Source organism: Phytophthora cinnamomi (assembly GCF_018691715.1).
Source record: "Phytophthora cinnamomi strain GKB4 chromosome Unknown Contig29, whole genome shotgun sequence".
Lineage (NCBI taxonomy): Eukaryota > Oomycota > Peronosporomycetes > Peronosporales > Peronosporaceae > Phytophthora > Phytophthora cinnamomi.
Window position 1 is genome coordinate 576,986 of NW_027150962.1, and position 8,602 is coordinate 585,587.

Consider the following 8,602-nt stretch of genomic DNA (forward strand, 5'->3'; position numbering starts at 1 on the left):
TACTTTTTCTTTGGTCTTTGTGTTTCAGGCTTGGGTTTTGGCGGAGGGTTTTGAGTCGTGACCGATCCTTAAGCTGGGTTTTCAGAGGGACGGAATGATGCAATGGACTGGCTAACCGCCTCATCAGAGGTAAGTTCTTGAGCAGCGATGCCTTGTGTGGGCGCTGGGGGTCGAACGGATGATGAGATGAATGGCGTCGAGCTCATATCGTTGCTTTTAGACCATAGGCGATGCATTAGATCGTAGCACGGTGGCTCTTCAGGCGGCGTAGCATTTCCTGTCTGGTCCCGCGCCTTGTTGTACGAGTGCCACAACAGCTGCATGTGCTTGATCTGTGTGCAACAATTGATTACAACATGTCCGAGACAACACGTCATCAAACATTATTCGGTATTGGGCGCCTTCCAAAACCTGGATAAAACAGTTTAATCGAAAAATTCTGATCCTCCTATTCGGCTCATTACTTGCCGGACCAAATGCCAGCACATCTTAGGAGATAAAAACTAGGCCAAAACCATCATGAAAGCTGATCTGTGTCCGGCTACCTTTACCACTTGACGTAAGAGTATATTAGTCTCATTATGTGGATCACAAGGGGACAATCGTAAGCTGGACAATTTGTTACAAAATATCTCTATTAGTAAAGATCTCGTTCGGCGGGAAAGGTCGTTTCGACCCTTTCCGAGCAACCGACCTCGTCATTTGCTTCTCTCGCGCTTCTTCTAGCACAATGTATGGCCCGGATACAAGCTTACTGCTGATGCTCTGTGCATCGTCCCGGACGCGCCGTCGCTCGCTTGAGACGCTCCGGGGCTTGAGGCGGCGGCTGCACGACGAGCGCAGGTGCTGGGAGTGGCAGCGACTCGTACGAATGCGCCATTACATCACCCTGGACTGCCTAAAGGATCCTGAGTCTTCGTCCTGGATGGACACGTGGCTCAAAGGAAACGATAAGAACATGATAACGGTCACTAGCCTGTCTCGGTAAGGTCAACATGCAAATTCGAGTGTGCAATTGGCGTCTAACTATTTCTTGTCATGTAGGGCCTCATTCAAGCTTCAATTATCTCGGTTTGCGTCTCAGTACGAGATCCCAATCTTCTGCTCGAAAGGGAGCCGACCCCGTAAGCACAAACACCACCATCAGGTGTTGGGCTTGCTTCTAGCTTTCTACGTAGGCTGTGAGCATCGCGGGCGCCTGTGCCTCATGTTTGGGGTCCCCCCAACGACGCATACCCGCGTGCTAAATGCAGCTGAAGACGCTCTTACGGCGGCGCTGCGAGGGTTTGCGCCCGCTAGGATTGTATGGCCTACGTTCACCAGGCAGAAGGCGCTAGCTCGCCTAGTGGCAGCAAAGGAGCCCATGCTTCAGTTCACATGGGGGTTCTTGGATGGGAAAAGCTACAAGGTACTTACATCAAAATGTGATTTTATTTATTGATGATCTTACCATTCCTGTATCCTACTTTTACTTCACAGGTGCAGCAGCCTCCAGATCGAGATATCCAGAATGCCCATTATAATGGCTGGCTACATGGTGTGTTCGTCACCGACACTCTATGTGTTTCGGCGGACGGGCTCATCGTTTGGGCGAAACATAACTGTCCAGGATCCTGGAACGATGGTGATACGAGTCTAGACTTCCGGCGTAAGCTAGCCTCGCCGGAACTAAACCCCGACGCTCGCTATGGTGTTGTTGCGGACAGTGCTTTCCCCTGCAGTGGGAACATGATCGGCAGAATCATGACACCCCTGAAGGACGGAGATGCGAGTAGACTGGTGCCATCAGTTCGTGCGGCGGCTAGGGCGTTATCAGGGGCAATAACTTCGATTAGACAAAGTGCGGAGTGGGGAATGGGTTCTGTCGAAAAGGTCTATCACCGGTTACTGATGCCGTTGCCGTACGACCGCAGCAAACGGCAGCAGCGCTTGGACAACCTTTTCCGGTTTGCTAACTACAGAGTAAGAACAGTCGGTATTAGTGAGATACGAACCACTTTCCTTCATGGCGAGGGCGACAGGAGATACACAAGAGTGAGTTGAAATTGATTACGCAGATAATGCAATTTGAATGCACTACTTCTTCCTCCCTGCACACGCATTTTATCAAGTACTACTTGCTCTTGTGAATCGTAGAAATCAGTAGCATCATTTGCTCGTGGCGCTGCCGAGCTTCGGCACGGTCTTGCTCGAGACGAGCTTGAAACTGTCGGCGACGCTCGGCCTCTTCTTCTCGACGGTCCGCTCGAGCTGCTTCCTCCTTCTTTTCCGCAGCTTCGAGGTGTTTTTGTGCGTCCTCACGGTCTTGTTGACGTCTGGCTTCGACAAGCGCAGCTTCATCGCGGCGAACCTTCTCTCGCTCCTCTCGCTCTCGATTTTCCTCTGCGCGCCGCTCATCTCGTTCTTCTCGTCGCCGCTTCGCCTCTGCTTCGGCTTTGCGATCGGCGTCTTCGCGAAAGATGAGCAGTAGCTCCTTCATTTCCGATCCCATTGAAGCGTGAACAGCCTCTGCTTTTTTTTTAATTCTTTGTCAATAGAGTCCATTCGTTTCTTGGCCTGGTTTCTCTTCGACGTTGCGTACGTTGTCGCCACCGAACTCTCGGACGCGGAGCTTTTGGCTTTTGCTCCTGGATCGCGCCCACCCATGCTTCGAAGTTGTCCCGAAGTACCCGTAGATCCCGCCCTCCCAGGCGATCACTGGTAGTGTACAGTCGTTTGTGTTTTTCCGACTCCACTTCATCGGAAGCTGCGCGATCGGGGTTCCTCATCAGGGTGGGCCCCTCGGGCGAAGCAACCGAAGCCAGAGGTTGACTGTCGCGTCTGGGGCGGCCGACTGCTCTCGGTGTCACTGGCGTGGGCCTTGTCGATGCCCTAGAAATTGCTCGAGTGTCATGGATCGTTGAGGTGGTCGCAATACGATCGCTTCGCGCTCCTCTAGATCTCGCTTGGTCTCTTTGCGTGTCACTCTCCTCTCCATCGCCAAGATTGGCGTTAGTGTGCTGGAAGTCAGCAGCGAACTCGATGGGAACGAGGCCTTGATGGGTCATCACGGCCCCTGCCAACACAGACTCGCCGCCGTGAAGCTCGGAAACTGGAGGGATAGGGGGACCACGAGGTTGGTTGGCGTCAGCCGCCTCGGACGTATCCGCCTCTGAGCTTTTCTCGTCCTCGACCGAGTTGACAGAGGAGACCGAGGCGTCATCCTCCTCCTCCGCCTCTTCATCCTCCTCCTCCTCCCGCTGTTTGTCGATCTGCTCACGGTTGATGTCGCCACCGCCCTTGGTCGAGACTGAGTTCGCCTTCGATCTCCCATTGAAGGTCCTGTTCACCTCGTCCGCGAAGAGGGCGGCGTTGGCCTCGTCCATGAGAGCCTCATCGTCGTCGCCATTGTCGTGGCCATCGTGCGAGGTATGCACCCCTCCTTTCTTCTCTATCTCATACTGCGTTTCATGGGCCAAGAGGATAGCTCGCTGCCTGAGCGTGAGACGGTCTCCTTGATTGCCCGTTGGTTTGGGTTTTCCGTAGAGCTTGGGGAACTTCCTTCGCAGTGAGTCGAAATCGCGTTCACGCCAATTTGGATCCTTGGAGCCATTGTAATCGGCTGCCAGCGCCATCCACATATTCCTACCAGTTGGTAGGAGTTTGGCGGCCAAATCGCAGATAAGAAGCTCCTCCTTAGCACTGTAGTTCTGGTATCCTTGCTGTCGCCCTCGCTGTAGGTAGATATGTAAGATACGACGCAGGTTAGCCCCGAAGAGGAAAACATCGATTGGAGACAACGAGCTGTACGAGACGCACCGCCATATTCTCCGACGTTGCTTGCGTCGAAGCCGTCGAGCGGGCGAATGAACCCATCGCGTCCTGGGTCAGATGTACGATGTTCAGTATACAAGACAGGAAGCTTCGAATTTCAAAAGATTTCATTACACAACACGTACACCATTTTTATATACCTACGTGCGGTGGATTCACGCAGACTCCGAATCCTGGTGCAAGTGCTCCAGGTGACGATGTTGGCATCCCGACCACCCGCAGCGACAGACAAACCACAACTTGTTGCCGTAGGACACCGTCACCTCCTCGCCCGGGTAAATTTCACGAATACTGACGGCGACCACCGTCAGCCTTTGACCCGTTTGGACTTCATGGAACCGGGTGCTCGGATTGCAGGCATGGTTCATGAAGCGGAGATTGCCGCCCACTTTCAAGGCGTCGATGCCTATGAACTTGCTTCCCGTGCTCCGAGTGCGAAGATGCATTCTGTAGCCATCGTTGAACGGGCCGTTCTTGCACGGCGGCCCGAACAAGTCCATGTGGCCCAAATACTGCCCGATGACTTCGCCAGCAGGAATAGCAGCCTGCGCCACCAAACCGCGCATTCCAGTGCGCAGGTTGCGACTGATAGCGAGCGCACGGCTTTTGTGAAGGCCATTGCCACACTCGGCAGCAAAGGTGCAGTTGTACTCCGTGCAGAATCTGCTGCTTCGAGCGTTGAGACAGGTGTTAGCTTTGCACCGTTCTTCGCATCCACAGCCAAGCCCCCCTCTCACCCCCACGCTGACGGCTGGAAACTTCTAGCGGCGCGGATTCAGCTGTGCCGATGTGAACTGCACCACGACTCGAGCTGCCACTCGTCGCGAGGTGGGTTCGTTGAACCGCCTTCGACAACAGTAAACCCGGGGGAGCTCGTGAGCAAGCAAGCGACCGATGGGCGTGGAGCTGGGAGCGGGGAGCCGATGAGCGGTGCCGTCTCGGAATCGTCGCTGTCGGAGGCGACCGCCTCGGTGTACCATCGAGGAACAATATCTGCTCGTTGTTGCTGACGGGTCCAGAAGGGGCTTTGTGGTGACCACGGAGCCACAGTGCTCGCTTGGGAACTTGCCGTCGCAGGCGAGTATGCAGCATCTGGGATCGGAGCCGATCGCGCAGGCGTGCCTGGAAGCGATGATTCCGTCTCCGTGCTCTGGCTGGAACGAGGACTAGGGAGGCCTTCACTCGACGAAGCAGGCGGGGAGAGCTGAAACTCTGCAAGCGGCGCCACTTGCATCGTCACCGACGCATTGACTCCTTCAGGCAGCACAACCCGGCCTGATCGCGTCCTTGATGACGCCGACAGTAGGTACTTGGAAGCAGCGGGGGCTCCGGCGCCGGAGGCCATTGGAGCTGGTTGCGCGGAATCTCTCTGAGCGGCTCCTCTTCGGCGGAGGACGTTGAGCGTGGCAACGCTCGAGAAACTCGGGTCGTGACGGTAGTCGTGACGGTTTTGACGACCGTCAGTACCGTGGTCTTCTTAACCTTCGCGACGTCGTTGGACCCCGTCGACGGTTTCGTGGGCGCGACAGCAACGGTGGCCGAAGGCACTGGGTTGCCTGGTACAACCACAGCGGCCTCGCCGCATGGCTCTCCTGAAGGCGGATTACAGCGGATCGACTCGGCCGCAGCGGCGCTGGAACCCAGCGCGGTGGTAATCCTGCGGCGCTTGGTGTCGAAAGCAATCGAAGTCTCGAGGGCACTGCTTGCTGTGTGGCGGCGCTTGCTCGGTGGAGACGAATGCATGGTTGCCTAGGCAGGGAATAATCGATAGTTTAGATGAATGAACAACTACATTAACTCGCACTGTACGTACACGTTCGTAGCAGGCAGGCGAGGACTTCGGCACGAGGAGTCCAGATTCGAAATGAGGCGTGCGCTCTGCAAGCGCGCGCGCTTTCGCGCCTTAAGACCCTCCAAGATCGCGTGCGCAACTTCAATTCAAACGAAATCTCTAAATGAGGGAACTGTTTGAACCCATACATTGTTTAAGATACTTTTTAATCGAGTTGCCAAATAAGGGGGGTGTTAAACGGGCGACCAAACCCATTTTCCAATTGTTTGAACGGACACTTTTTTGATCCTTCAAACAATTCCGTTTAATCGCTCCGTTTAATGACCGGTTTAATCCCCCTACCCCTAATGACCAAACCGTTTTATATAGGTTTTGGAAGGCGCCCATTGTACCGGCCAATAAAGTTTGTACCGCGGAGACGGGTCATTTTACGCATGGAAGATGGTGACTTTCCACATGCGATCGTTAGATATAAGGGTAATTTTCGCCCGTAGATTCCGATTTTGCGGTCAGATTTGACGAATTCCGCGTAGTTTTCGAGCTATAGCCGTTAGAAAAAACGCTCTCAGCAAGACAAAAGTTTGGGGAAAGGGCTAACTTAGGGTTATACGGTCAGTCATCGCAATCAATGGTTTTAATTGGCTCCCCACTCGTATCATATGTCAAAACATATGATGGTTTGGGTTAGTTGATCACTGGTGTCGCCTAACGTCCAAATGATGATTGCAACCTTGCAAATCAAAGCAAAAGCATCAGTATTATATTTTAAAGGCCTTCGTCATGGCTGTCACTCGCTTCACTGTTTTCTTCCCTTTCTCCTGCATCGGTACACTCGATATCATCAGATTCTAATGCTCGAAGGTACTGGTCCTCTTCCTTCTGTATCTCTTTGTATGCATTTCTCCACTCCTTTGATATAATTTGCTGTTTGCTCGTCGCCACCTTTTCCTCCAGTTCCCCGATGCTTTTAGCAGGATTCCTCCCTATCCACCCTTTCATATTTCCCCAAATCAGCTCAATTGGCTGCAGTTCAGGGAGGTAGGGAGGTGTGTAGAGGATACAGTGTCCGTACATGGTGGCAATTGCCACAGCCATATAGAACGGAGGAGGCTTGTGTGCGCGCACAAGGTCAAGCAACTGTGTTTTATAAAGTTTATCGTTGTGTGGCACACCTGCATGCATTCAATTAGTATTGAGATTAATATAAAACCATTAATGACATACCATTATGTTGAAGCCACTGCACAATTTCAGCTTTCTTTGTGCGAGTAGTAGGAGCCGGCATGATATTCCGCTTGTGATAAGCGGCTCCATCCATGTATATTAGGCAAGGGCCATGCAATGTACTGAGCTGTTGGCACAATTCTGTAAACCACATCTCAAACTGGGGGGCGTCAAATTTACCGTGGTAGTCTCCCTCGGTTAGCCACCCAGTCTTTAAATGACTGCTCCACAAAGTGTCCTCGCAGCTCATTTCCCTGTCGGTACAGAATCCCAGTAGCAATCATACAAATTCTGTAGAATTAGAATTGCGGTTAGTTATTTAGTAGTTTCGCAAAATAAATAATAAAAAATAAATTACCGTGCCCCCTTGCCACTCGCTGCGTAGCGTTTTCGATCCGATCCTAGCCACGATTTCCCTCGAACGTGATTCACGTTAACGTACGACTCGTCCAGGTAAACCTCAGGCTTGATTGGATTGTTGTTGCGATCTCGGTTCGCTACTTTCCGCTGTAGGTAAGTAGTTCGATATGCTACATTTTGAACAGAGTCGGCCAGATAATGACGGTTTTCACCTTTAATGTATCTGTAACCCAGTCGACGGAGGAGGCGGGCCATTGCACGACGCGATATTGGAATCGAAGTGCACCTCAACACTTCATCGCTAACCATTTGCGCTGTGATCGGCTGACGTTCTTTATTGCATTTGTTGATGAATGCAGAGATACTAGGCGAGACGTCTTCGTCCTCGTAGCTACGGGGGCGGCCTCGACGCTCCTCGACGCTGTGCAGGTCTGCAATACAGTCGTATTAAATATGACAGGTAGCTGATATATATCGTCAAAGTGGATCTGAAGCACATACCTCGGTACTCTGAGAGCTCTTGCTCTCCTTGTAGGCCTTCCAGACGACTGCAACCGTGCTTGTTGGAGTCCCAATACACTTGTTGACCAACTCGCGCGTGCGCCCCTGGAGCTCAGGGCATTCTTCGCGCCCTTCGAGAAATAATTCGTAGGCCTTGTTGGTATTGTGTACCGCGAGTGTAGACAGGACTGATGGTATTGTGTACCGCCAGTGTAGTCAGGACGGACCCAGCGAAGACTCATCCGGAGACGGGACGGACCCAGCGATGACTCGTCCGGAGATGACTCCGCGGTGAACGAGTTGACGGTGGGCACGGCACGTGTCTAGCCGTGATGTGGTTGGATAGACCGAAGACTGGCACTGAGTCCTCGGTAGGGTAAACAACATGATGAGAGGCATCAAGGATCACAAGGGGAACGACAGGAAGGGGAGGACAGTAACGTCGATTTAGGCTTAACGATAAATCTCACTTAGGCATTTGCCCTCTTCCACACAACCACCAAAAACAACAGGTTAACAGCCGCACAAGGTCAAGCCCACGACGACGGACATGACGACGTCCAGCAAGAAGGCCGAAGTCATCTTGGGAAGTGACAACTACTTCCACTGGGAGTTCGCTATGCGGATGACGCTGGCGAGGAAGGGGCTGCTGGCGCACGTGCAAGTGGTGAAGGACCCGAGTGCGGTCACCGAGGCCTGGTTGCTCAACGACATGAAGGCGCTCGGACTCATCGCCCAAGGGGTGGCGGTGGAGCACCACACGAAGATTCGGTTGGCCACCTTGGCCATTCAAGCGTGGAATACTTTGGGAGAGTTTTACAACCGGACAACGATCCATAACCGCGTGGCGATGACTCGTCGCCACCATGAGTTCAAGATGGAAGAAGGCTCGACGATGGCGAAGCATCTGGA